The sequence below is a fragment of the Geotrypetes seraphini genome, chromosome 2 (assembly GCF_902459505.1).
Source record: "Geotrypetes seraphini chromosome 2, aGeoSer1.1, whole genome shotgun sequence".
In the NCBI taxonomy this organism is placed as follows: Eukaryota; Metazoa; Chordata; class Amphibia; order Gymnophiona; family Dermophiidae; genus Geotrypetes; species Geotrypetes seraphini.
In genome coordinates this window covers 513,256,845-513,265,143 of record NC_047085.1, presented here as the reverse complement: position 1 = coordinate 513,265,143, position 8,299 = coordinate 513,256,845, and the positions used below count along the sequence as shown (strand labels likewise).

The 8,299-nt window shown below is 46.3% G+C and overlaps 1 pseudogene; it reads left to right on the top strand.

Annotated features, from left to right (window-relative positions):
- Positions 1 to 8,299, top strand: part of LOC117355254 — a 623,529-nt pseudogene that overhangs the window by 541,889 nt on the left and 73,341 nt on the right.

Sequence of the window (8,299 nt, the reverse complement as noted above, 5' to 3'; positions counted from 1 at the left end):
CTCCGCCTTACTCCCTTATCCGTGCTAGGGGGCGGATCCTTCTACTTCTCTTCCCGCCCCATGGACTATTCTAACCAATCAGCACTAACAGGGGGCAGAGCCAGCAGAAAAGCCTTCGTGGTGAAGCTCCGCCCTCTCCCTTGTGACGTCTCCAAATCTCTTTCGGCCCTCGCGGACTTGCTTTCCCTGGCAGCTAGGACAAAGCTCAAACTCCTCCTCTTCTCTCACCCAGGAAAATTCTGACCAATCACTACTCCTCTTCCCGCCCCATGGACCATTCTGACCAATCATCACTAACAGGGGCAGAGCCAGAAGAAAAGAGAGTCTCTCAGCCTTCGTGGTGAAGCTCCGCCCTCTCTCTTGTTACGACAGCAGCCTTCTCGGCTCCGCCCCCAATTCCTTTCTAATCATGAGGGAGCTGCACAGTGGAGACATTTAATACAAGAAGGGAATGTTTATCATAAAATATAAATAAATTATCATAATAGTTGTTATATTGTGTGCAACTAACAAAATAAGGGGAGGGAAAGGAATTCATAATTGAATAATAGTTGATAAAATTATTAAATTTTATATGATGTCTAAAATTGTAGTAAGGATTATATAAGATATGTTGTGTGTACAATATGTTATGGAGATATCAAGTGTATACTTAAGGTAATTGTATGAATTTTTATGATACACTTGTTGTTATATGAAAAAAAAAATTAATAAAAAAATGTTAAATAAAAAGAAGGGAATATTGACTTTTGAGTGTAGACGGTGACAGGTCAAACGCACGCAAGACAACAGCGCACGGACAAAAACACAAAGACAAATCAGCGCAAAGACAATAGTGCGCAAGACAATTGAGCGCAAGGATAATTCAGCGCACCTGTGGCGAACGAAGGGCATGCGCACATTCAGCACATTAACACGTGATCACGTCACCACGTTATCAGTCTGGTTCCCTTATCTCTTTTGCTTTTTGAATATTAGTCACGTTGTCCCACTCGTGCTTGTTACTGAAAATGATTTGCGCGGAATTGTCTTGCGCTCAGTTGTCTTTGCGCTCACTTGCCTTGCACCCGTTTGTCCGCGCGCTGATGCCTTGCACGCATTTGACTATGAACCTTTATAGACTGCCTTCTTGGCATTTTAAAGCCGAAATTCAAAGTGGTGGGCACCGGAGGGTGAAGTGACTTGCCCAGGGTCCCAAAGAGCAGCACTTCATTTAATCCTCACCCAGGGCAGGATTAATTTGTCGAGAGCCCCTAGGCACACAAGTACACTGGGCCCCTCTGCCCCGCCCCACCATGCGCCCAGGCGGAAACAGGAAGCTGCGTCAGAGGGAAGCTTTGGGCAAGCAGCACCGCTTGCACAATTACAGTTCCCATTGCCTTTCTTACCCGCGTTGCTTGTCTTACTTTCCGTCGATGGGGGGGGGCCTGCGTTGCCAATCAGGGTGGGGCCTGCATTGCCAATTGGGGGGGGGGCCCATGTTACCGATCGATGCTTGGAAAAAAACAATGTTGATGCCCTCCTTCATCGGGCCCCTCTGAGCAATTCGGGCCCTAGGCACGTGCCTACTTGGCCTATTGGTTAATTCTGCCCTGTCCCCACCATACCTCTAACTCTTGTGAGCGCGAGCAGCAACGGCTCTCCCTCTGACGTCGATGGCGGGTCTCGCGCCGAGAAAGTTAGAGGTTTGGGGGAAGGGATGGGGGCGAAGGAGAGGGGACAGAGAAGAGGGCGGGGGGAGGGGCAGCTCTCACCCTCGCTATGCCACTGCTTCCATTCAGCCCCCAGACCAGTCCATAGCAGCAGACTTTTTTTAAAATTTATTTATTTATAATTTCAAAAATATTTTACAAGAAAATAAACATCTTGGTACAGAAATACAGTAAGTATAATGTTGTTTCAAATTATTTTTTTTTTTTTTTAAAGAAGAAGAATCTTTAATCTTTCTTAGACCACAAAATTAGAGGGAGGATTAAGCCAGAAAAACTGAGAAGACATTTAAACAATAAGCAAACAAATTAAGGAACAAACTTAATACTAGACTCTGCTCTTTACTTTTCACTCAGTCGATTTGAGGAGATTTTTTTTTCAGCTCTAAAAAGGCCTTAAGATGCTCTGGGAGGAAAAACACATGTTTAATCTGAGCATATTTCACCATTCACTTACACGGAGAAGCAAATAAGAACAACGCCCCCCCCCCCCCCCACCCCCGAGATTTAGTTTCTTGTCCTAAAACTATTTTCGTCTTTCTTGTGTGAATTTGGTCATGTCTTGATAGAGCCAAATCCTTTTACTGTGGAATAGTTCTTTTGAATTACGAAAATATTGCCTCACGAATGCCTCTAAGGGCTCCTTTTACTAGCGTCTAGCATGCGCAGCAATTCTGCGCTCGCTAAAAATGCTATCGCAGCTTAGTAAAAGGAGCCCTAAGTCTTGTTGGAAGACAAAAGATACTAGAAGTGTAGTTCTTGTAGAATATAGCAGCAGACTTACCCCATGAATCCAGCAGCCCCCCGCCCCCCCTCCACACACACACACACACGAGTCTGCATTGGAACACCTAAATGTTCCGCTTTGAGCCCCCTCTCAGCCCGTGCCTGTTTTACCTTTAGCCTCAGCCGCCATGGAGAACAATCTTCAAAGGCCTGCACCGAGGCCTTCCCTCTGCCGAGTCCCTCACTGATGTAGCTTCCAATTTGGACTTTAGCAAAGCTTTCATCAGGGTGCTGCATAGGCGATTGAGAAATAATCTGAATGCATGCGGTACGGACATTAAAATGACAAACTGGATTAAAAGCTAGTGTGGAGATGAACAACCTCTCCTCTCAACCTACGGAGCCCAGGAAGTCGTATATCGTTCAGAATCCAAACTTGATTATCCTGGATTACCTCTGGGAGGTAATGACTCCCTAACTCAGAAACTTGATAGTTTATCAACACAACTCAATGAATTCACAGGTAGACTTACTAATTTAGAACGGAAAGTTTGCCCTATGGCAGGGGTCTCAAAGTCCCTCTTTGAGGGCCGCAATCCAGTCAGGTTTTCAGGATTTCCCCAATGAATATGCATGAGATCTATGTCCATGCAGTGCTTTCAATGCATATTCATTGGGGAAATCCTGAAAACCCGACTGGATTGCAGCCCTCAAGGAGGGACTTTGAGATCCCTGCCCTATGGAGACTAAGCTTGAGACATTGGAAGTGGTTGTTAACAAATCCTTGGAAGTTGAGACCTTGATGATTAAAGGGAATGAACTTCTGAATAGGAAAATTGAAAACGGAAGACTGTATCTTATTCATTTTCCTAATGTCCCTGCAGTAGCTCCCTTAATCACAATTAAACACAATGGGGCTCATTTTCAAAGCAAAGTACCATAGTAACTTATACAAGTTGGTTCATATACAGTAACGTGGAAGACAAAGGTGCGTGCCGACAACTGAGCGCAAGATGGAGGCGCGCGCCGAAGAAAAAGGACTGTTTTTAGGGGCTGCGACGGGGGGTTTTGTTGGGGAGCCCCCCCCACACTTTACTTAATACAGATCGCTGCGGTGTTGTGGGGGGTTGTAACCCCCCACATTTTAGTGAAAACGTAACTTTTTCCCTAAAAACAGGGAAAAAGTGAAGTTTTCAGTAAAATGTGGGGGGTTACAACCCCCCAAACTCCCCCCAACGCCCCCCCCCCCAACGCGGTGCGATCTGTATAAAATAAAGTGGGGGGTTCCCCCCCACACTCCCCGTCGTAGCCCCTAAAAACAGTCTTTTTCTTCGGCGCGCGCCTCCACGCTGCGCTCAGTTATCTGCTCGCGCCTTTGTCCCGGCGCGCTTTTGACCTGACACCATACAACTTTGTGTGTCTAATTGCTTTGAAAATATGCCTCTGTCTCTCTGAAATAGTGAAAGATCCTGAAGATCAGATCCATCAGTTTTGAGCATTTATTATGTTCCATCCATTGAAAAAAAAAAAAGATTCTGGACACACAGGGCTGGATTCTATAAAAAGTGCCCCAATTGTAAGCAGCGGTACGCATCATACTGCTGTCTAACTAGCTAATCGGGACGTGCATATTTTTTTTTAAAAAAAAGCTCCCAAGGCAAAAAAAGCCGCCTACATTGGCAGCATATCCAGGAGCCTAGAGAGGCGCGCAAGCCCGCTTAAGCTCACCTAAGGCTAGACGTAGGCATGATTTGCCCTGGAAGTAGCCTTAGGTGGACCTAGTCAAATGGCCATATGCGTGTCCCTAGTCAAATGGCCGCTGAACTTATCGCGGACTCCCCCCCCCCCATTGAACATGCTGCCCTCCACCCCCACTAGAGCCCCTCCTAACCCCCCCAGACTCCTCTTTAACCTTTTAGGAAAGCCGGACGGACGGGTCTTCCCTCTATTCGGTCGGCCAGCCTCCCTCCATCTGAATGAGGCGGGTCTCCCCCTTCCCGGTGCATTGTGGGATGCACTGGGGAGGGGCCTAAGGCCTGATTGGCTCAGGTGCCTAAGGCACTGGCCAACCTAAGATTGTGCCTGGGCCAATCAGGCCTTAGGCCCCCTCCCCAGTGCATCCCACAATGCATCAGGAAGGGGCAGGCCTGCTTCTTTCAGACGGAGGCGGACCTGCCAGACAGAGGAAAGACCCTTCCAGCCAGCCTTCCTAAATGGTTAGAGGGGGAATAGGGGTTTTATTTATTTATTTAAAAATTTATATATCGCACCAAGGGGGGAGGAATTGAAGAATAGATCTAAGGACTTCCTGGGGTTTAATATACAGATATTCCCTGATGTTTCGAGAGAAACGCAGAAGAGGAGACAAGAATTCTTAATTTTGAAACCAGGGGTGACCCAGATAGGGGGTATTTTCTTTTTACAATATTCCTGCAAGTGTATTATAAGATACCGTTCTTTAAAATATGTCTTTGTTGTTCCTTCACATTTAGTTAGTTTTCTCTCCCTAAAACGCTTGGAGAATGAAAGTGTAACAGCTCCTATATAAATAGATTAAGCTCTTTGTTTCAGCAGCAGATATTCTTGTTTACTAATATTATGTTTTAGAAAATTATGTGAATTTTATGCCAGTATATGCCTTAATTGGTCCTTTAAAAAAAATTTTAAAAACCCCAATTATTTTCGTTACTTCTTGGATCACCTACAAGGACTTGAGTATAAATTAAGCAAGTTTTATTTCTTATGTCGGATGATTCTTTGATTAGTTTTTTTATATATATATTTTAAATGTTTATTAAAGTTTTTCAAAAACAATACAGTCCCCACACACAATGCAACGCAACTGAGAAAGCATGATGCTCCAGTACCCCCGCAAGACCTACCTAATACAGGAAAGTCCTGACTAGCGAAGGAACATCACCCCAGCACAAAACCCCCCAAAACCAAAACCATCCCCTACCGGTATAGCACATCAAGAACCACTCCCCCTACCCATTCCCCCCATTATTGCAAAAAGGGGGCACGTAGTGTGTTCTTCAATGTGCCCTCATACAACTCCACCTCCCGCCGCCCCCAGCAGTCCTCACATCCCAGACAGATTTTTGGATCACAGGAAAGCAAAAAATTTTTCCCAAGTCCACTCCTGGTATACATAATAGCCCAAGTGCTGAGCAGCGAGTCGCTCCATTTGCGCCCACTTGCACAACTGAAGAAGACAGTCCTCTCCTGTCGGCGCTAAGCTGCGCTTCCATGACCTAGCAACCAGACAAACCCATACGAACCAGCTTGGTCCGCCAAGGCATTGATCGTACATCAGTGGCGTACCTAGCATATGTGACACCCGGAGCCCATCATTTTTTTACACCCCCCCCATCTGTCATAACCCCTCCCCCTTTTACAAAACTGTAGTGTGGATTTTAGCCACGGTGGTAACAGCTCTGACACTCATAGAATTCTGAGCATCAGAGCTGCTACCACCACGGCTGGCGTTAAAAAATGCTCCAGTTGTGTAAAAGGGAGGATAAAATAGAAATACATAGACAAAGGTTAAATTGAATCAGTAAGAAGCTGGACTCTGCATACAGTGCACCACAGAAACAGTGACACGTCTCCTAAAGCAATAAATAAATAAATACAAAATTTTTTTCTACCTTTGTCTTCTGTGGTTTCTGCTTTCCTCATCTTCTTGTAACTCTCTTCCTTCCATCCACTGTCTGCCGTCTCTCTTCCCCTATATGGCATCTTCTCTCCTTCTATGTCCCTTCCATCTCTCCTTTTACCCCCATTGGTCTGGCATCTCTCTCCTCTCCTTCCCTCTCCCACACCTCTCCTCTGCAATCCCTTTCCCTTTTTTCCCTCATTTTCCTTTTCAATTTATTTTCTGCATCTGTCTAGATTACGTTCTTACTACCCTCTCATTATATCGGACTAATCCATTTTTCAATTAGCTTTCAGAGGCCAAATCTTTCTTCAGAACAGTACAGTATACTGCTGTTATGGTATCCTGTCCTGAGGAAAGGGGTTTAGTCCAAAAAATTGCCTTATTTCCATTTCCTATTTATAAACTTTTATCAATACAGTTACAATACTACTTGATTCTAAGTAAAGCAACAAAAAAAATCTCTCTACCCTATTGTCGTTTCTGCTTTAATCATCTTCTTTGCTCTCTTCTTTCTATACAGCATTTGTCCTCTCTTCCTTCCATGCAACATCTGCCCTTTCTTTGCCCCTTCCACCCAGCTTCTGCCCTCTCTCTCTACCACTTCCATCTACTGCTCACACTCTCTCTGTCCCTTCCATCTACTGTCCACCCTCTCTCTCTTCCATATGGCATCTTCCCTCTTTCTATGTCCCTTCAATAAACTGTATATCTGGAGTCCCTTCTCTCCATTGCACATGATTCATTTCAGCTTCACCCCTCTCCATTTTTCTGTCTCCACCCCCTCCCTTATGCTTTGGCATCTCTCTCTTTCTCTTTTCCTTTCCTTCCTTCACACTCCACTCCATGGTGTGGTATCTGTATCTCCTTCCCTCATGCCATGGCATCTCTTCCTCCCCCTCCATGGTCTGGTATCTCCTTTCCTTTTTTCCTTTCCCTCCCTCCCATGGACTTGGCATCTCTGGTTCCTCTCCCTTGTCTTCCTTCTCCCTACTTCCCTCTCTCTCCCCAATTGGGTGCTGCAGCAGCATGTCTCCCCCCCTTGCCTGTGCAATATTTCTACCCTCCTCCCTTCCCTGTACAGCAGCAGCAGCATGTCTCCCCCCTTGCCTGTGCAGTATTTCTACCCTCCCCCCTTCCCTGTGCAGCATTTCTACCCTTCCCCCTTACCTGTGCAGCATTTCTACCCTCCCTCCTTCCCTGCCCAGCATGTCTACCCTCTCCCCCTTCCCTGCCCAGCATGTCTGGCCAGCTCCCCTCCGCGGCTGTGTCGGAAGCCTTCTCTCTGACATCGTGACATCAGAGGGAACGCTTCCGACGCAGCTGCAGATTGCGTGAGGAGTGGACGCCCGCGGCTTTCAGGAGGGGAGCCGGCCAGAAGATGAGCAACGCCGATGAGCACCCGCGGACACCCCTGTTTACTGCCGCTGCTGCTGCTGGTTAAGGAAAGCTGCAACGGCAGAATAGTGAGGGTGGCCGGCTGTGCACTAGAGAGTTGCGCAGAGACAGAAGTCCCACCCGTCCCCATGAGGAATCCCTCCGTCCACACCCATCCCTGCGAGGAATCCCTCCATCCCCACCCATCCCCGCAAAGAATCCCCTCTGTCTCCACCCATCCCCGCGAGGAATCCCCTTCGTCTCCGCCCGTCCCTATAAATTTCAGAAATAGTTATTTCATTTAATTATGCTACTGAATTAAAGGCTCTGGTAGAGACCCATTTACAAATAAGCAAAGACACTATTAATTTGGAAATATTAATTGGGAAGAATACAAACTTTGTAAACGGGTTTCTACCAGAGCTTCTAATGTAAATATAAAATATAAATGCTCAGCTGATGAGAACCCCCAAGCTGTCAGCTGAGGACTTCCTTTGCCGTTGGCAGGGGGTCCCTTTTGCCAAGCTTGGCAGGCAGCAGTAGCGTCCCTGAGTCACAGATGCTGGCACCTCAGTGGCTCATGGATGTTGCCGTCTCTAGAGGAGGTCCTTTGCTGGCGGTGCTTGGGGATCCCCACCAGTCACAGCAAGGGTCAGCAAGTACTTCAACACTATAGAAATAAAACCAGAAATGCATTTCATTTTCTTTTGAACACAAAACAAAGACATCTGCCATATACATTTCCCAAAGCTAACATATTTTAGTCAATAAATTCTGTTCTTTACCTTTGTTGTCTGGAGACTTATTTTTCCATAAAGGTGGTCCCAGT